This window comes from Larimichthys crocea, chromosome XI (assembly GCF_000972845.2).
Source record: "Larimichthys crocea isolate SSNF chromosome XI, L_crocea_2.0, whole genome shotgun sequence".
NCBI classification, from domain to species: Eukaryota; Metazoa; Chordata; class Actinopteri; family Sciaenidae; genus Larimichthys; species Larimichthys crocea.
Window position 1 is genome coordinate 9,723,869 of NC_040021.1, and position 21,346 is coordinate 9,745,214.

Here is a 21,346-nt window from a genome sequence, read left to right on the forward strand (position 1 = left end):
AAACGAAAGAAATCCAGTTGCCCAATCAGTCTTTTGTATGTGATGTGTTTTTCTCTAGGGAGGTTCCATCCTATGAAATATGGCTAAATAAAAACATTTGTATCATTCACTTCTTTTTTCTCTATTTGTTCCCCATTTTTCAGCGTCCTGTTTGTCTGTTGCAGTTTAGAACTTGCAGTCCCTCCCCTCGATATTGGTCGCATTAACTTTTTTAAATGCGAATTTGAATCGTGAACTTTACAGAAACACTTTTACAGGGCACAACTTAGATCCTTGATTCACCCCTCTGGCTTTTCTCGCTCTCTTGTTGTGACCTCTGTGGCTACTAATGTCGGAGGTTGTGACTAGGCACTGGATTAGCAGCTTCTCAACCGCCTCGGATACAGATTGGGATTGACTTAGTACCCTGACCCATCCTCTTACTGCTAATTGGTTAACCCTCTAATCCAGCTGGCGGTCAGCAATAACACTCTCCAAAGGCTGCTTGGCTGGAGCTCAGCCTGCTGTGCCAGGAAACTGCTGCCAAACACTGTCAGTCCTCCCACACAAACGTGTCAACCAAGTATGTGCGTATTCTCACCACTTGTTGTTAATGAACTGTTGTAAACAGTAGACTTATATTACAGCGCTCGTCAGATTGGGTGAGCAGTGGATGCTTGGAGCCTGTCTAATGATTTTCATCTTTTGTAATGAAATCACTTTCTAAGATCAGTCTGCTTGAATGTTACAGCCCTGTGATCCATGTACTTTTTCCTCTGGAATATAAAAAAGTGATGAAGACATGATACTATGAGTTGTAGTAGCCACTATGGCCAAATAGCACTCCTTGAGGGGGAAAAAAAAGGAAATATCTCTGGCCACATGATGAATAAACTAGCCACTAGATAGTCTATCCACCAAAAATACCAGCAAAATAACAATGATCATACAGATTACATTAGGGAATTTAACAGTCAGTCCACAACATCTCTTTCTGCCAAGGTCTGCATATGTTTTTATGTGTAATCCTTATTTAACACAAAAGATCGAACACTGCCTGCTTTCATAGACGGATATGATTAAACCAGCAAGAGGCAGAATACTATTCTCACACCTACGCACAGAATGCACTTCAAGACGGCAACCAAGACGAGCAATTAACAAACAACCTGACAGCTTCTTCAGGCAGATGTCTCTCTCTGCAGGGCTTGGCATGCTCTGGCTTTCAATGACACTCGAAGGAAGTTGATCTGAAAAAATGGGCATGAATTACAAAAACAACTTTCCATAAGCTGTGAAATGTATATTTGAATGTATATTTGAAGTAGGTAGAAGTTAGTAGTAGGACATCTTCATAAAATCATTCTTAATCTTTTAGGTTCAGTTCATCATAAATAGGTTAAGTGGATTTAAACATTTAAAGCTTCAGAGTAAAAAGCTAAATATAATGAAATAACCATAATTTGAGTAAGGAGGAGGAATAGTAGCTCAACAGAAAATGTCAAGATTTGATTTGACCTTTTGATATTAGGTATGGCAATGACAGTTACATTAGAATCGAAATAGATAAAGTCAAAATTGGTTTACACGCAGACACACAGATCTCTGATGCTGAATTGATTAGCTTGATTAGATAATAGAGGTGAAGCGGTGGCCATCTTTAGAGCCAAACCACCCACAGTCAGAAAGCACCCAGGACAGGTAATCTGAATGAAGATAAACCAGTGTCTCTGAGATCTTAATTACTTGATACGTAATCTCATCGCCACCCACAGTCTGCCAGTCAGTTCAGTTTAAACTTAACAGCATTACGCGCAAAGAGAACAAGATGCCATATGTTCAGGTTGGAGCTGTCAGCTCAGATAGAGGAGATTTTAGCCGCCTAGAGCGCTCTTTTCTCTCCATTTGTGTCAGGTATTTCCCCCCGGTGGCAAACTGGAACAAATGTTAAAGTTAATTGATCCAGCTAATGAAACGGCTGTGGCCAAGACTGAGGTCATACACACACACACATACACACATCACAGGAATTACAGATGTGCTTATACAACAAGGCAGGGATTGATGGCTGAATAAGACAGGGATAAATGACTGTTCAAGGACTAATTAATTGATCTAATGAATTGTGCTGCATGGCTGTGTGCGTATGTGTGTTTTCATGCACATTTGGATGTCAGCCACCAGGCCTAAATGTAGGTATGATGGCTGATGGGATGGATTAGTCAGAGGGGAAGTTACAGTAAGTGGCTCCTTAATGGGCAGCTGTGGCCTCATCTGTCAACTCTGGACAGAACCCTTAACTAAGGCACCAGGCAGTGTAAACACACACACACACACACACACACACACACACACACACACACACACACACACACACACACACACATATGCCGGATAGTTTAATGCTGTGTGTAAAACCTTATCTTGTTGGTGACACACAATTAGACGATTAATTAAGTAGCCAATTAAGAATAATTCTCATGTCATTTATTTGGCAAGCATTTTCTTGTTCAAGCCTCTCAGCTGTGAATATTTATTGTTTTTCTCTGGTTTATGTCATCATAAATTGAGTATTTTGGGGTTTTGGACTGTTGGTCATGCAATTAAATCAATTGGACAACATCAGCTTGGGCTCTGGGAGATGGTGATGGTCATTTTGCCTTTTTCTTTTACTATTTATCAGGTAGTTTTTATTAATAGTTTGGGGGGGGTTTTATGCTCTTGATTCTGTCAAAAACCACTAAATCATTAGACCTAAAGTGACACCATGTGTCAGAGCAAAGAGAAAATCCAGTGAGCAAAGTAGATGGCGAATTTATTTACTGACCCAAATGAAAGAGAGTCTAGTTTCAAGGCCATGTCTCTCAAACAGGTCTCACGTTGTGCATAGACGGCTGTTTTGAGAGGTCGGAAACACAACTGAGCCAATCAGAACTTTGGAGGTGGACTTTTTTTTTTTTGAGGATGAGGTTATTTGACGTCAACTTACAGGAATGACAACTTTTAAATCTTTAAATTTTGTTCCATCAACCTGAAAAACACAAACTGCACCCCAGCAGCTTCTGTATTGACAGAAAATGCCACTGCTGTGTCACGTATGACCATTGATTTTGATTGGCTAAGGAAATATTTAAACAGAAGCGCATGAGCACAGTGTGAATAAATAAAATAAAATGGCAGTTTAAGCCTGTTGTACCTACCTGACAAGAATGGAGAAGAACTTAGCATTGTAGATACTGTAGACTAACCATTATGTGGACGGTGTGTGAATCAATAAAAGAAGCAGAAGAAGGGTTTAGAATTCCTCTGGGATTCCTCCTCAAGTCCAACAAGCTTGGATTTGGCAATCGAGACCTTGTTCCATTACAATATTGATCAGGAAATAATTATCCATTCATTGTTTGTTCCCTCTATTTTTCTGAAGCACCGGGTCCATCACGCTCTCTCTCTCACATTCTCTCTCTCATCTCACAAGCAATGCACGCAGTTGTAGCCATTAAATCCTTGCCCTTTTCAGAAACATACTAATCTCCATTTTTACACATTTCTGCACACAGCACAACAACCTCCTTCCTGCCATTCTCCATTTAGCTTCACTTGTACCAAACTGTGATGATTTTTTTTAGCTCCCTGCATACATTTGGGCACGCTGCTTGAAAACTCTGCAGTCTGCCATGCGTCATAATGGGATGGAATATTCCATTAGGAAGTCAAAGTGTTTTGTTTTTATGTTTCTTTTTCATGCCCCTCTGTCTCTTTGTGTGCATGCATGTACACTGGAAGGTGGCAGTGAATTCAAATAAAACTGTGCTGATAAATGTGCTTCCTGCAGACCCCCCAAGGCTCATTAAAGTGCTACAGTGCCAGGAGAGCATTTGTCTCTGAGTGGTAAATACACAGCAGAGGCAGACGAGTGATGGCACAGCGACCTGTGTGGTCTCTGTCTCTGCTGTGGATGCAGTGCAAGAGGTGGGAGGTGTTTTTTTGCATGCTGTGTGTCTGTGTGTGTGTGTTGACGTTCTTGCACACACACATTCTCACTTTCTGATTTTCCCTACTGAATTAGGTGCTTTATTTGAATCCAAGGTCACACTGCTTCTGTTAAAATAGATTCAAATACCTGGAGCCCGGTCAATATCAGCTAGAATTAGAGGAATGCAGATTCCAGGGGGGTGAAATTGATTTCTGACTCCAGCCTATTCTGCATAGACACGGTTTAATGTGGTAAACATGGGTGCTGCCTCACTGAAGCACATGCTGTCTGTCACACACTTTCTAAAAGAAAACAGAATTTCTTTTTTCTGCTGTTGCATTGAAGCCGCATAACTCCAATTTTTGTCTTCATACAAATGAAACAAACAGGATATAATGTGGTAATTATTGAGCGTTAGTGGTGCTTATAGACCTTTTTACCTTTTGAACAGAACCAGGCTCATTTACCCGGCTTCTGGTGTCTATGCTAAGCTTACTGTCTCCTGGATGTAGCTACATATTTAATGGTCAGATAAAATCTAACCCTTGGTAAGAAAATGAATAAGAAGTATAATAGTATTAAAGCAGACAAATAAAAAAATAATATTAGATTCAGTGTTTTAATATCAGAACAGCTCAAATAAAGTAGAATAGCAAAATAAAGAATGAGAAAAGCAGAATTATAAATCAAAACAGATTTTGTTCTCCATCAGTAATAATTCACTCAGATTAAGGAAGTCATTTATCTTAAATGATCGGTTCTCTTCAGTCCCCACATTTTTCTTTCATGAATAATTTTCATGTGCAGAATCAAAACTTTGAGTCCCAGCACTGGTCACTGTGAAATCCTACGAGTCACCCTCAATAATTCATGTCTGTCCTCCGAGAGGTTTTCTTCTGGTAGCAGTTCATCTTTGTTCCTCTGGAAAACTGTTCTCCAGGCAGGCAAGAGTTTGGACAGCCAAGTTCTAATCATTTCACGATTTTGTGGAATTACTGCTCTCCTCGAAATCATCACCACATGTCTAATGATGTATTTTCTAATATACCAAGTCAAGCATGACAGCTGAAGGACACAACTTAAGTACAGTGGGTTATCAAGTCGAAGAGACGCTGTTCCTTAACATACTCTGCGTGCTTCGTACACCACACGCACACACGGACCCTCACACATGCACGCATTTACACGCGCTGCTAATAATAATAGGGTGGGACGCCTGAGGAATGTGTCCAGGCAAGCAAAAACATTCTACCATCGGTTTGGCAGAAACTGACTGCCAAGTCTTTTAATTTGCCCTCCTTCTATTTTCTCCCTCTTGTGCAATCAGGGGTTGGTGTATTTCCATGTTTAGCAGGGGGAGACAAGACAACGAGCTGCGCCTGTTTATTTACCGTCGTTTCAGTCAGGGGTTGTTGGTGCGTGACTGGGAGACGTGCTCTGGAGGCAATGCTGACTAAAGCAGACATGGTGCAAGGATTCAGCTCAGCTGCAGCCAGGATTCTGTCAATGACCAAACCACAATACAAAAATGTGTCCTTGTTTTCTAATAGCAGTAGAAAACAGCAGGGAAAAGATCAGATAAACTATCTAGCTGTGCTATCAGCACATATCTCAATAGTCTATCAAACTTGCCTATTATACATATTAAAACTGAATTCTGAACTCTGTTCAGGTAACGGTTACAACTGCTAACCCCGCCACACCTTTCCATGCCGCACACATGGAAATGAGTGGAAATGCATGCATGTTATGGAAGAATTCAAGTATAGTATAATTCAACCTAATTGTACAATGATTTTCCTTTCCTGTCTGAATGAAAGGGGAAATACCCAGTTTCAGCTGTGCTACACTCCCAGATGAAAACATTTCATGCTGATTTCTTTTCTTTCATTTTCCAGCTTGGCCCAGCAAAATTCATTCTTGTCAGTTGAATTCGATGCTTTTTGTATTGAGAGTAGTGCAATTCATAGGGACAGAGCATGCTGTCAAAAAGTGACAAATTGCCCCAAATATGCCCCAAAATATGCTATTACATTGTCAATTTCCTTGTCCAGTCGTTGTGTTTTTGCACCGGGTGAAAATGCGCCAGGACAGTTTAATTTTTTTCTGGTCTATCCTTCATCAGACCACAGGCAGCTTTTTTTAGTTTATATTTCATAGATGTTTTCAGCACATACAGACGTTCCTTTGAGCCGTGCTCTGCTGCACACATTGACACCTTTTTGAGCTGCTGCTGTGAAAAAAAAAAAAAAAAAAAAAAAAAAAGAAGTTTGGATTGCGGTAGAAGGGCATTGTAAGTGTAAGTGTACCTTGATGATAGTTGTTGAGAGAGGAGAGACCATTACTGCTCCACTCTCACCATGTAGGTTTTTTTTCAAAGTGGTTTTGGGGATTGAGACCTCTCAACCTTGGGAAGTTTTCACATTGTAGCATGAATCCATAAATTCGTAGTAGACCAGTATCTACTAGTGACCCTTCATCACATGGATGTCTATGATTTGTGAACAGAGTTTTTCCTTCTCCAACTATTTCATTTTGAATTATTTTTAGTGTTCCTGAACATCCAATATTTACCACAAAAAAAAGGAAAGAAAAGGAAAAACACTGTGTATTGTGCATTGTTTGGTAAAGGGTTTACCATATTGTTCCTGCATACAGGACATACGTGTTCACAATACTGTATAGCCAGTATTATCTAAAACAAAACAACCTAGCCCACAGAACAGCAATGTTTGTGCTACCATGTACATTATTTCATTTAGTCAGTCGTACTTAAAAAAACAACAACATGGCTCTTTTGGCCTGCTTATGATGTTTAGTCTGCCCTTGTCTCTTTCTAACAGTAACCTCTAAACTTTTCCCCGAGGGTCAGCATACTGAAAATATGCCTTACCTGGCTAATTCTCTTTAGCATGGCTTCGTCACTGGGGCACCCCTATCTGCTTAACCACACGTGGCTCACTTTAATCACAGCCAAGGCAGCATGGTGGCCTTTACTCGTGCTCACTGCTCTCAACCCCAACCACAGAGGTCCCGGTCCTTTTGCTTTACCAGCCGTTCATCATTCAGACACAAACTAATGCTCTGGGCCTTTCCTGCACAGAGGAATTAAGAAGACTTTTTCTGCTAAACCTTCTAACTCAGCAGGACAGATGCTGGCGTTGGCATAAAATTAGTTGATTCATTATGATCAATAATCCATTATTAGCCTTAATGTACTTATTATAGACCTCTGGGCAAGGCCAGGTAACAGAAGAGCAGGAGGTGCACAATGGTGCTCCTGAGCAATGAGGGACAAATGGTGCTGAGTCGTGCAAGATAATATAAAAAAATATATATATAATGTGTCCCCAAGTCAGATATACTGATGACAGTGCAGTTGAAAGTCCATGTAACTTTAAAGGAACACTCCACTTTAAATCTACCTCTCACACGATTATCATTATTACTGTGGTACCACACAGCTATTAATAAGGCAGACCCAAGCTATACAGCTGTTAAGACAACAAGAAAGTACAATTTAAATATTCACAAAGCATCTGTATTAATATGACAACAAAAAGTGGTCCATATCAAATAGGCATAGCCTGCATGGATGTCATCAATGTAGGAAATCTTATTAAAATCCCTTAAAAAAACATAATCGAAAGTCAATAGGCAAATCACAGCCTCTTGAAGGTACATAAATATTTGTAGCCTACCAGGACCAGAGACCACTTCTGAAGAAAGACTAGCATATAGTCATATGCTTAAAAAATAAATGACATGAAACAGAACAGGTAAAATGAGAATAGAGAAATGGGTGCCTATAGAGTGAGAGAAGCTCTCCTAGGTGAATCTTTGGACACTGAATGAATAATTCTCTGTTGGACACTGCACCTGCCTTTTGAATAGCTTTAGGAGGCAGGGGAGGAAGAGCAGTACTACTGAATGGACTTAAGTGCTGCTGCAATTTAATGTTGAATATTTCTTTGGGAAGCAAAACAGTCTAAAAGCTCCGACTGCTTTGAACTTACTTTGAATACCGTTTCTGACCCTTGAACTCAAAACCTTTGAAGTCTATGAGCGCAGGTCTTCTTGGATACTCATGGCCAAACTGTGTCTCTGAAACCAAGGACAGTCATTGCGTGATGAGCTTCTATACTGCCCTTCTGGCAATGACTGAACGCAATGACTGAATGTGTGCCCTGAGTTTTTGTGGCCGTCCTTGTGTCTTCCTGACGTCATGCCCAGGCGGAGTAGAATACCATCTGTTATAATTGTGGAGACAGGAAAATCCCCCCGGGGTCCAGAACATATCCCTTGCTCTACTTTGAGGCAGCACAGGTACAGCAACAGCGAACACGTCGGGTATCAACAGGTATTTTTGTGGAGTCTGGTTGAAATAATCATCGATGATGATAAATTAAAAGGTAGGAATTAAAGAATCCGAAGCTAAAGAGATGAATAGATTTAAACAGAGATATGGGGAGTGGTGTAAAAGTTTAATAGTCTCTCAAATCACGGTAAATAAACAGGGAAACAAAGAAAGAGAAACGACACGAGAGACTGTTTCTCCTCGGTCCCTCATTTCTACGCAAGGCTACATGTAGCTGCTCCCCGACTCCCCCTTCCCTCCCTCCTTCCTTCGTGCTCTGGTGGAATATCTAATGCTGTTGCCCTTGCTGTCTGTAGAGATTGTGAATTCCAGTTATGGCGTGTCTGAATCATTGGTATGCAGAGTGCAGGGCACAAGTAGCGGATGTGCCGGGCGGAATCGACATGTACAGGTTTATTGAAATACTCTCCTCATTCTCCACGTAATTGCTCTCGCTCTTGCCTCCGCTCTCCTGCTTCCTTCTTTTTCCCTGTCTCCCCGGCAGTGCGTCTCTCCATTTCTCTCATCTTTTTGCTTGTTCCTTGTCCTTTTCCTTGTCCATCTCCCCACTATTTAGTACATCCTCCAATTACTCCGTCCACTACCCTCATTTCCGCATATTTCCTTACCCACTTTGTCTCAGTTACCTTCCTCTGCTGCTTCCATTCTCCATTTTCATCTTCATTATCATTCTCCCCACCCTCACCTCAGCGTTCCTCTTTTGTCACCTGTAAGATTGGAGTGGAGGATAACTGAGATTCCATCATGGCTCTCATGAATAGGTTATGCAGATGTCACTGACACCGCTGCACCTCATAAATACTCGGCATATTACCCACCGTCTTCTGGTGCACACGTATAAGGCCTCACGTTCATCTCTCCTAACTAGCTGTCTCCATAAAGTATACAGAATTTGTACGGCACGCATCGCATTCAAGTCTAACACCGCAGCGAATATATGCAATTCAAATGTGGTGCATGTCCTCCTCAGCCGTCTGTTTGTCTCTGAGAGCAGACTGTATGTAACTGCTGCTTTCAACTCCGCTTCCTGCACAGCCTCAGCTAAAACAAACACGAGCCGTGTGCTCTATTCACAGCAAGCATTCTGTGAATCATACCTGTTTCTTTTCTTTTGTTCCTGTGTTCCACACCGCCTCATGATATAGTGTCTGAACAGCATTCTGACTCATGTTTTCTCAGCATGTATGCTGTACGTCTCTTCCTCTCGCTCTCTCTCTTTCTTTCTTTCTGAACTCTTCAGGGCCGTCTCAAAGAGACTTTGTGTGTACGTGCACGTTCCAACACCGAATTGTTCGAACGGAGGTATGCGCTGCATAGTTAACCTTGCTCTTCTCGACTTCCTTCAAGCAGCAGTGGAGGTTCACTCTAGGGTTGCATCTCCGCCTGAGGCGAGTGTGAGTCTGGAGGCAAATCTGGGTTCTTAACGGAGACAGAATTATGAACAGGATTTCCTGGTGAAGACAGGAAGACGCTGAATATCACCCTGACCAATTTAACCCTCATAATCAGGACTGTGGAGAATCCTCCCACTTTATATCCTACGTGTCACTCGGGAGCCAGAGATAAGGATGAGGGGAGGGAGGCAAGAGTGCGTTTCGCTGGCGGGCGTGAGCGGTTCGTCGACATTAACGGAGTGCATGCAGCTTTCAGCATGACAGAAATAATCTCAACAGACATTTCGTTCAATTCGATGCGCAGAAGTATTGCTGTGGGATAAGAAACATCACATCTTATGCAGTAGTGGTCTGCCACTATACGCTCGTGGTCATCTCCAGATGGCTGAATGCCGGAACGCAGTTTGACTTGGCTTTGTTCAATGATGCATGTAAGCCACATTGACCACCAGTGAGATCATCTGACCTTGCATCCCACTGTCCTGTCTGTGTCATTGCCCATATTCAAAGCTTTCCCAGACAGCAGCGTGTGCTTTGTCACTGTTTATTTACATTTATTCATAGCGGTTTAGTCAGATGCTTGGTTTGCGTTTATCAGATCAGTTCTTTCTTTTTTTTTTAAGTGTAGGAAAAACTAATATTTTGTGAACTTGTCTGATTATTATGTAGGCGAAGTACAAAACATGGATTTCCCCTCCGCAGCATCCCATTGACAGAAGGCTAGTGCACACCTATTGCTTTCTGGAGTCTAATAAAAGGAAAAAAAATGCTCTTGTTGGAATGTATTCACGTTGTAAATGAAAAGTAATGAGGTGAGGAAACAAAGGCTGTGGATGGATGAACCGGGTGTTGAGAGGGTGGGCATCGGTACCAGAGAACAGGATGTCGCTGAAGGAAGGATACCAGTGAGTACGATGGTTGATGGATAGATGAAGAAAGTGTGTAGAGAGGCGTGGAGGGAGAGCGGAGGGGCTCTATCTGCCTGCTGCCTCTCCCCATAGGAACAGCTGTCTCTCAGACTGCAACAGATGTAGATTCACAGAGGGGGTAGAGATGGTCTGACAACTCCTTTTGGTCTTTCCTCTACTCCTCTTTTCCTGCTGAATAAAGTATAGATCTGTGTCACTTAATAATCATTTCCCGTTGTGAAAAGATACTTATTTACACTCTTTTCATCAGAACATTTGAAGGGCCTTCCTTCCTTCCACCATTTCCAGTGTTTTTCTCTTGCAACACTTAATGTTGTAGGATAGATTCTCTACAGCCCACTATAACTTTGCTGTCTGAAGTGGAAGCTGCTCTAATGAACAGTTTAAATTTGATCAGTCCAAGCCCTGTCTTGTGGTAAGGGATGTTTTCAATTATTGTGTTTCTATTTGTTTACTTCCCTACGGCTTCTAATGGATAATGGATTGAAGTTGGCTGGTAAGAGATCGTCTGTCTGCCTGATTTCTTGTGATTAAATGGTGGATATAGAGGAAACCGAATGTAATCAGTTGTTTGGCTCCTGGAAAAAAAAAAAAAAAACTCTTCTTAAAAGTTATATCTGTATGTGTATCCGGACAAAATGTTCTAAAAATTGGAATGGGATGGAAAAGCAACGGCGCTGGGTTCATTAAAGGTGTGACAATGTGTTATAATAAGATTGAGTAAGAATGAATTCCCTTTTTTTTTTTTTTCCATCACATCCTTTTAACCTTTTTAGATTCTCTCAAGTCAGTTAATTAGTGACTATAATTATTATGTCATCCAAAATGGGACACTCCAAGTAATACTAATCAGTAGTTTGTGTCATAGTGAGTGTTCATTAATGGATGTGAGTGATGTTTTATTATTGAGGAATGAATTACATTTTCTGCCTCTTTTAAGAAAGGTCCTACATTTTTTTTTCCCCCACAAAGTATTTGCATTAAATGGAAATTTCACAGATTTTACACATCAGAATCGATCTAGTATTAATGGGGAGTGCAGTGACATCAGACTAATGTTAGACAGCGAATGCAAGTTACAAATTGTATGCATTTAGATTAAAAGGTATGAGCATTTACCAGACAGGAAGGGTCTAAACAAGGAGTTAAAAACTAAAGACGAACGTTGCATAATGGCTTATGGAATAAGTTTAGCATCCACAGAGTCTGACACAAATGTCAGGTCGTCTTAACTGCAGCTTCAGTTCTCTCTCGCAATTCCCCAATCATTGTCGGAGAGCAGCACTAAATCACTGGAGAAATATTTTAACAGATGCTATTTGTTGCCATTACCACGATTACATTAATCAACTTAATGTTATTTTGTATGAAACAATCACACGGAGTACATAATTGGTTAGTTTACAATGAAATGTTCTGCATTATGACTTTTTGTCTTTGTTGATTGTGTTATCTTTAAACACAGCTCCACCGTGGGTCCATTGTTTTTTTTTTTCTTCATGCTGTGCAGAGAAATAATTTGAGTGAACTGAATGTCACATACAAGTGACAGTTCCCAAAATTGTCAAAGAAACTTTACCAGCCTGAACTGGAGGGAAGTTTTTTCTTATTCCATTTCCCCTCAGCGTAAGTGGTCATTTTATCATCTTACTTTCAAATGACTGAAAGGGATATTTGGCAGAAATTTCAGGTACATTAGGTTTTATTTGGTAAAATGAAATGCTAAGCTGTCATTCGCTGAAGTTCTCATGAACTGGTTATCGACTCTTTCTGCATGCTGAGATCCGAGACTTTTTTTTTTTTTTTTTGTACGAGCGTGTTAAATCCCACGTTTCACTGCTGATGTACTAACCTAGTTTTGGTTTCATCTGCAGTAAGCTCTCCTCACTTGCTGGCCCCATTTGGGGGTTCATTTAAAGGATAGTGAGAGTATTTCTGTGCGCGCGCGTGTGTGCGTGTGTCATGCAAGTGTGTAGGTGCTTGTGCGATTGTATGCGTGTGTGTTTTGCTCCATTGTAGCAAATTATCTTCTTCATTAATTTCGACACACAAGGAAATTAGCCCTGTTCTCTGCTTGAGGCTACGTCTAAATTAGAACAACGGGGGTAATCCAGAGATTTCAAGGGCTTGAGAGACTAAGCCTATTCTAGGCTCAAATAGTCAAACAAAAAAAAAAGGCTGACATTTCTAAGTGATTTATCTCATATGAGGTTATCAGACTGCCTTTCATGGTTGTTCAACAGACCGGGGCAGTCACAGAGTGATGTTTCTGCTGTCGCTTTTATTTTTTCAGTATCTCCGTATGTCTGTGTCTCGCTGTGATTAGTGTGAGATCCAGGTTGAAAACAGAGGAGACTACGGTGCATTTCGTCTTTACAAAGGATTTATATTTGACACATTTGACTCATCTGGTCCAAGTAGATTTTGCTCCATCATTCCTGTCCCCATCTGCTCACTAGTATGAGAGTCTTCCCTGCTGTCATCCATTCCCTTGTTCAGCTTGGCTGTGTTTCTCTGAGGTCTATTGTGTGGGATGTGAGAAAGGCAGACCGACTCTCCAGAGAGCCGACGGCAGATTCCAAACACAACATCTGACTTGTGTGTCAGAGGATGTACTTGACTGTTGAACTACCCACCCAGAGGTCTGTCTGAGCAGCAGTCAGCCCAGACACAATAGAGCATGGGAAAGAAGGAGGCAAGATAGGAGGAAGAAGAGGAGGGTAATAGCTGAGACAACCGTGTACTGTGCAACATACTGCCCTGTGGGAGGTCTATCGAGTGAAAGCTCACTGTGCTTCAGTGGTTTGCAGTGCAGCTTGGTATTGTGCTGAACAGAAGCACTATGTTGCATAGGGATTAGATTCCTTTTATTTAATTTAGTTTTCTGGCTTCAGAAATGCCTCCTGTGTTTTTAAACGGACTGAGTCTGTACTCGCTGATTTTAGACATCACTTAGAAAATCTAATCCTATCTCAGTTCAATCTAAGGTCTTCTACACGGCAGGTTTCCTGGGGTGTTTCATCACTATCTTGAGTTATGTCAAATTATGTTTGTTTTGACAGACCAGCTCACACATTTCATGGGAGTTAAGCATCAGAGCTATTGGATAAAAACATTTCTATTGCTCAAACACAGTCATAAGAGACTTGTAGTGCTGTTTGAATCACACCACCTGGTGTGATGCCAGTGACTAATAACTTATTTTTCCTCGGTTCATGACTCTCAGCTTTCAAACAAGCAAAAACATTTCAAAACAAGATCTTTTAGTGTTGATGATAATGATGATGGAGCTCATTCTACGTGAGACATGGTTGATTTGCTTTAATGGTCAAATTACTTGGACGTCAACCTTGAGAGGCTCATTGAGATGGCGTCTGGCCAGCCATCCCAGCATGAAGCCAATCTTCCCACCCTGACTGACTTATCTCTGCAAAGTTAATCAATAATTAACTATAAGACATGCTGTGATGAGGACGGTAATTCGCCTTTAGTAAGATAACACCACGGACTATCAATCTATTTGATTGCCTAAACTGGCATTCTTGGAAATTTGCATTTTCTTTTTTGTGTGTTTGTGTTCAGTTGTGACAGCCCCGGGAAAATCATAGATATTCAAAACACTCTCTTTTCAAGATCAGGCTTGTTTTTCACAGTGATCTTATCTTAGCCGTGTTCTATGAAAGGTTCTCATAAGCCATAAGTATTTAATTTTTTTTCCAACATCTGTGGAAGCATGTAATTCCTCAACTGGAACCAGTGTTGCTTTGTTAGCAACAAAGTCAAAAGATCATCCGTATATCAAATGTAATTCTAATTCTTCTTTTGATTAGTCTCTCCTAAATTGAAATTATAAATAAGAAAACTACAGGTACTTGAATAGTTTGCTTGTGTGGGAGTAAAGCTCTCATGATCTGATACCGTAGTCTCCTGAAGGAAATCACATGAACATAAATAATGTAGAACTGATATAGTCTCCCAGATACTTCTAAAGTTTAAATCAGCCATAACAAATGCATTTTTTTTTTACTTCTTGCCAAGTAAATTTAATTTTCCTGAACCTTTGTGAACGTACAATACTGTTTCAACTTGTGCTGTAGCAGACAGTCGGAATGAAAAGATTGTATCTCGCAGTCATCAATCGATAACTAAATAGGTGTCTCTGAGCCATCGTTCTTTGAAGCGCTGAGGCAAACTGGTGTACAGAACATGTGGAACAACAGTTGATGAAACAAATCAGCTTATTGCTCCGTAACTGTGATGCAATTCCCACCAGAGATTCCTATTTCTTCTCTTTATGTCATCCTCTGACTCTTTGCTGTCTCGTACGCATAACTGAATCTAGGTTACATCACTTCTCCAGACTGCATAAAGCATATTTTTACCCCGCGTCTTCACTTTTCATTCACTTTCAAGAGTTTTCTTTTTCAGATTTGGATATTTCAATTCAGAGTTCCAAGCCTTCTCGAATAAACTGTAGCTCTTTCAGACTTGTGTGTGTTTTCTCATCAGAGAGACTGATGTTCAGCAGAACGGGCATTTGGCAGCCATCCTTTGTTGCCTCTGAAAAAGTTTAAATTAAATAATTCTGCATTTACCACTGACAAGACCTTACAGAGCAAAAAGCCAAACCAATGAAACAAAGGCCTAAACAGATGCATTATTCAAAGAGCTCATAAGACATTCCGCCTCTGCTGTGGGACCTGAGTGAGAATCCAAAGATGTAGCTCCTTCAGGCTGAACTTTGTAATGTTAATAAAGAGGTGTGTTAGTGAACACCTTCAGACCAGAGGAATTCTTTTAGATTACTAATGTTCAATTTGCATGTTTCCTGTAAATGCAGTGTGTTATACCGTGAATATTAAATTCAAAAGAACGAAGACTGTGACAAAAACAACCAAGCAATCCTTGAGTCCAATATCTGCAGTCATGGTGAGTGTCTTTGTCCCTTTTTTCTTTTTGTTGTAGTTCATAAGAGATTCCCTGAGCCGCTCATTAGAAATGGCCTTTCTTCCCCACTGGGTTTCCAGCACTCTTAACCCATGGCTGCCATGTTGTTCAAGCAGAGCTACCCTCGGCTAACCATCCCACTGGGGACTGGCAGCTGGAGAAAGTGAGGGCCTCTCACAGCAGAGTAGCAGTCACACCAAAAGCAGCAGAGACATAAAATAATTAGGGAGCTGAACAATGTGTGAGCTAAAATCAATCGAGGAATCAATATCGCACAGCTGTATTGTTTGGCCTTTGCTGCAGCACAAGTGAGCCTATCGCAGAGCGAGTGTGTACCTTGAATTTACCTTTGTGCCGATTGCATTTTGACTGATCTATAGGCACAGTATGTGCTTTGTGGGGAGGAATTATTGAAAACTGCCAGTATGGAACATGGTAATCTTTAAAATAATGAGTAAATACCAACTCAAAGTTCATGATCTCCTCTTGCATCTGTATCTGCTTGTACTGTGTGTGTGTGTGTGTGTGTGTGTGTGTTTATTGTATCCCTGCTTTTACATCTGAAAGATGAAAGAAAACAGACTCTCTTGCTGCTTCCCAAAACCCACATCAAAACCTTTTCATCTAGCTGGAATTTCTAATGCATCCATTGAGCACAAGTGTGTTATTTTTAACGTGTTTTTGGGCTAGCCTGTGATCAGAATTGATTTGGATTCAAATGAGTTTGGCTGTGCTAACACAAGTCGCTCGCTACTCTTTTCAATCAGTGCAGCTGCAAGTTGAAGTGTGCACTCAAAATAGCTCAAATAATGGGACACCATTCATTCCATGTGTTTGACTGATTCTTGAACAGATCTTAAAGATAAACAAGTTTAATGTAGTGATTCAGAAAGTGCTAAACTGTCAGGCAGAGTAACGAGATTTGACAAGGCAATGTATTGAATATTGTACCCAAGATCTTCAAATTTTCGTGCATTGTTCATGTTTTTTTCTTTCTCTGTTCCTCCCTGCAGTTTAAAGGTGCTGCCATTCTGTCATTTCAGATGAGCAGCACAAATGGCAATTAGAGCAAATGCCAGAAGTATCATTTGCATGTAAATTGCCTTTTTTTATTTTATTTATCCAATGTCAGTTTTTAGCCCAACCCCAACCCTGAATTTAGTGACTGGTTTGTCTTATAAGCCCATGCCTCTGTGGGACCAACTGATATGCTGCTCTTTTTTATTATTTTTTTTTTACCACTGGCTTGTATTAACAAAATGGCAATGTATTTCAACAGGAGGTTGTGAGTTGGGGTCATCTCAATGTGGATTATAAATATGAAGGGCATATCAATGGAAAAAAATAAATAGCAGAACATAACAGGAAGACATCAAAGTAAAAATATTAAAGTAAATGTAATAGAGCAAACCAATATATCAAAGACTTGATGGTTCTCTTCTATTACTCATTCATAAAAAGCATCTTCAGTTTTGTTGCCTCATACTTTTCGTTGTGTACAAATAATAAAACAAACAGCATGAGACAGTCAGTATGTAAAAAAATAAAATAAAAAAATAGACAGGCAGTGAAGAAGTAGAACTTTCTTCTTTGTAAATAATGTATTCATGTGTGACTGAAGGCACAAGCTTTTCAAACTAACAGCGCCTATAATCTTTCACCCTCACCGGCATGGTATTATAAAACACAAAGTGTGAAAGCTCAGCAGAGCGTGTGTGGGTGTGTGGAGGTTGCCTTTAATTGTTATTTTAGGCTGAGGCGTTTTCACTTTCTGTAATGTGGGGTATGTGTTGTTGTGTTGTTATTCCGTTGTTGGTTATTGGTTTAATTAACCTGTGATGTTATTTGCACAGTTGCTGTTTCTGTTGTTACATTGTTGTGTTTGTCTGACAAGCGCATTAGACACAGAATGTTCTACGTCTTCTGAAAAGGCAGTGGAGTAAATAGTAAGTTAAATTGTTTTTTGCCAACGAGCCTCCTCATCTAAAGACAGTTTATTAATTAAACCTGGAATAAGCATTAAATAAACAGACATTATAAAATGTGAATGTTAACAGATTCCCTTTGCCTGAGCATTTTTAGTATTCCTGGAACACTGGTACATGTATTTGTAGTTAACACTAAGCACATTCGTTTAAATCCGTAGAATACATTCATTTTCTTTCTTTAATCTGCCCTCGAGAGATGAGGATTTTCTCCCGTGTGACTCTGCATATTTTAGCCACCTCCACATAAAACCAGTTGTTTGCTGTAAATAGCTGGCCCTCTCCAGGGGAATGTTTTATGGCATGTGACAGCACATATGACTGCTGTACTGTACAGCATACTAGTAATCTGCTTTTCAATCTATCAGTGTTCCTACAAAAACATTTCTTGCCCTTGCTTTGCTTTCAAAATATTAGATTTACAAATGTATATCACATTTATCAATCACCATTCAGAATGTTTTTTAATTGCTTTTACATAACTGTGTTTAAATGCTTGGAGGCAACTTGATTGACAACTGTTAATCAAAATATTAAATAAAACCTGTTAATATAATTCATTGGCGGCTACTTCTCAATTCCTTTTTTGTAATTACTTCCGTAAGTCATTATCTTGTAATAAAGAATACTAAAAATGTAATAAAGAATATCTCACTATGACATTATTAGTAAATTATATGATATCAGTTACATGACATCCACATAAATCAGCACGTTTTCTTCCCATTTAGAGGAATGTTTCAGTCTCGCCAGCTGTGTGTTACACTGTAACCATTTCATCAGTTGCTATAAGGACTACGGTATAGTCTATATACATAGATTATATAGCTTTAAAATGGTAGAAGAGAGTCTAATAAAATAGCTTAGTGATTCCCTGAGTTAGTTACATCCTGTAGTCTGGCCAGTATGCTGCTGTCTCCAGGGAATGGCCAGGCAGTTTGATGGTGTCTCCATGGAGTAATTAGAGGATGGAGTTGGAGAATAATCCGATTCTGTTTAATGGGCAACTATGAATTACAGACATTTTGGCTTATTGCCAGGGGTTGGCAAGTTAATCGACCATTACTGTTAGGATGGACTGGGCCTCTTCCACTGGTGAGTAAATGCGCCGAATATTGGTGCTGCTGGTGGGAAAGTGAGGGGAAAGTTGCCACGGATACTAGATTTAAAGCTCCATATATTGTGAAATACAGATTTACATTGTGGTAATCATCATACATATATGTGATCGATATTGTGTGAACTTGAATGTAATGGGGGTTCATTTATATGTAAAAATTCCTCAGTCCAGTTTAAAATTTATTACAAATGGTGTGCCCATGGCAGACAGGATCTATGCTGAACATGAAGCAGAGAGAACGTGTAGCCCCCACATGGAGTCCAGTACATTACTCGCCTGTTTTGCTCAGAAAGATATTTAAAAGTGCTGACTTTTGGTGACTCGCATTTCATTTTGCTCTGCCCACGTCCACACTGGATTGACCATTAAAATATTTCACGCACTTAGCTGCAATTGTACTAAAGATCACAGCTCCTTATCTGTGCATAACAAGCCACCAACGCTTGTACTCGACGTACTTGCACTTGCAAACCCTGAAGTTTTAACAGCCCGTTACAAAACACAGCCAGACATTTCACACAAACACAGCTGCAGGTGCTAAAGAAGCAATCCCAGCAGGCAGACAGCTTTAGACATGAAGCAGGCTTTGGGGGATGTGCAGTGCTTGAGGCAATCTTACAGCGTCTGGAATGGGACCAATATTCTGACTTTTTTAATGCAAAGGGAGAAATACAACAGTGCTGCAAGGCAGACGAGTATGAAACGAGACGAGGAGAAACTGTTTTTATGAAAACATTTCCTAATACTCCTGACAAGAAAACGAGTTTTCTTATCTGGCATAGAATGTGTGACCTTGTTTATGCTTTATGCTGTTCAGGCTACTGTACGGACTTAAAGCAAATTAATTTGGATCTCTTCAACTTTGTGTCCTCTGAGAGGAGAAATTGTGCTTTCAGTTGTCAATGCCAATTTTAAGTTGAAGATCCCTTGAAATATTAACATCCTTGGCACTTTACAAAGGCCCACACACTAGTTACTGTTTGACTGTAACCACAAAGAATATCTGCACAGCCATCAGAACACAAACTCGAGACCCTTATATAAATGCATGTGACACGCCTGCAGCAAAGCATTTGTTCATGCATTTAAATAGGAGTATTATTATAATGATGGATACGTTCTACTTATAGATTCTGGTATTCTGCCAGTCTGTTAACTCTTCCACATGCCATTGAACATTACTCTGTAATTGGTTTGAGGGTGTTGAGGGCCCTGTAGAGAAAATGAGCTCAAACATTTGACCCCTTGCTGCTCACTTTGTTTTATTTCCAGATGATTCCACTATCAATCACGTACTCATGGAGGGACTTTTACAGATAAACCATTATAGATGTCAAGATGTGGAAATTTCACATTACAGCATGTTGCAAAATGTCAGTATTAATACAAACCTTGAAATTAAATGGCACTGGAGCACCTTTGTGCCGACCTTTGTGCTGTTACCTTGTGCAGAAAGGTTTTGGGACTTTGGGTATTGTTTTGTGGAGTAGACCTTCTTAGTCTGCCTAAACACGTTTTCTCTTTGCTCGAAACATTGAACTGTTGGTTGGTTCAAGTATGGGATGGATGGTCATAAAGTCCATACAGATATTTATGTTCCCAAAGAGATGTATTCAAATGAAGTGTAGAACTTTTATTTAACGCTAATCAGCAAATGATTAGACGGTGAACATGATGAGCATGATACTTGCTAAACATCAGCATCTTAGAATTGTCATTGTGCACATGCATGCTGATGTACAACTTCACAGAACTGCTACAGACTCTTGGTGTTGATAACAGATCTTTTAAAGGGTCTGGACACCAGATTCCAGTTTAAGATGATGTCATCTTCCCTGGGTGGGCTTGAACCACAAACCTTTTGATTAACAACCAAATGCACTAACTTATTCCACTACAGAGACTTCTTGCTTTTATCATTACCGAATGGCTCAGTGACATAGACAGTCAATGACATGGGGGCGCATCGGTATATAGAAAACCTATAACTGCAGCAATTCACCACTACACCGCTTTTTGTCTGAAGGTCATACTACTGATTATGGACATCAGATTTTATTTTAAAGAGTTTCCTGAAAACGTCCCTGGGTGGGCTTGAACCACCAACCTTTCGGTTAACAGCCGAACGCGCTAACCAATTGCGCCACAGAGACTTGTGTGGGTTTTATAGGAGGTGTGGCCTCAATCTTCAAGCCCCACCCACTCACATTTGTTGTTTACTTCTAAAAGTCAGGCTTGACATTATGGTATTTTTTAATTTAGCTATGCATATGCAATGGTATACGTGTCAGTGCTACAGGCTAACACAGCGTATAAAGAAGGATGCATTATTCAGGAGAGTGATTAGTTTTTCCTGCCTTGCTGTAGCAGTAGTAGGATGTAGCAGTAAAACTGTGACCTCATTACAACTAACTTGCTAACATTGGCTCAGGCAGGATAAACGAGCCTTACGCCACCTCAACTGATTTTCAGTTGATTAAACACTGACAGACACTGATTGCGTCTATAGATGAGGCAGTCTATTCATTCTGCCCCTCAGTCATATGATGTTCACTGCTTGTGATGTTTTTCCCTCGCAAACCTCCCATTTCTTTACTAGTTCATTTACTAGGTATAGTATTTTCTCAAGGGTTAACATTTG

General features: G+C 40.3%; 1 protein-coding gene and 1 non-coding gene across 2 annotated transcripts in view; one reads left to right on the forward strand and one right to left on the reverse strand.

Moving 5' to 3' along the window:
• The window catches only part of sash1a (SAM and SH3 domain containing 1a), a 233,641-nt gene that overhangs the window by 35,033 nt on the left and 177,262 nt on the right, over nucleotides 1–21,346 (forward strand). The window lies entirely within an intron of this gene.
• trnan-guu (transfer RNA asparagine (anticodon GUU)) lies at nucleotides 20,785–20,858 on the reverse strand. The gene has a single exon. It is a non-coding gene; the product is annotated as a tRNA-Asn (tRNA).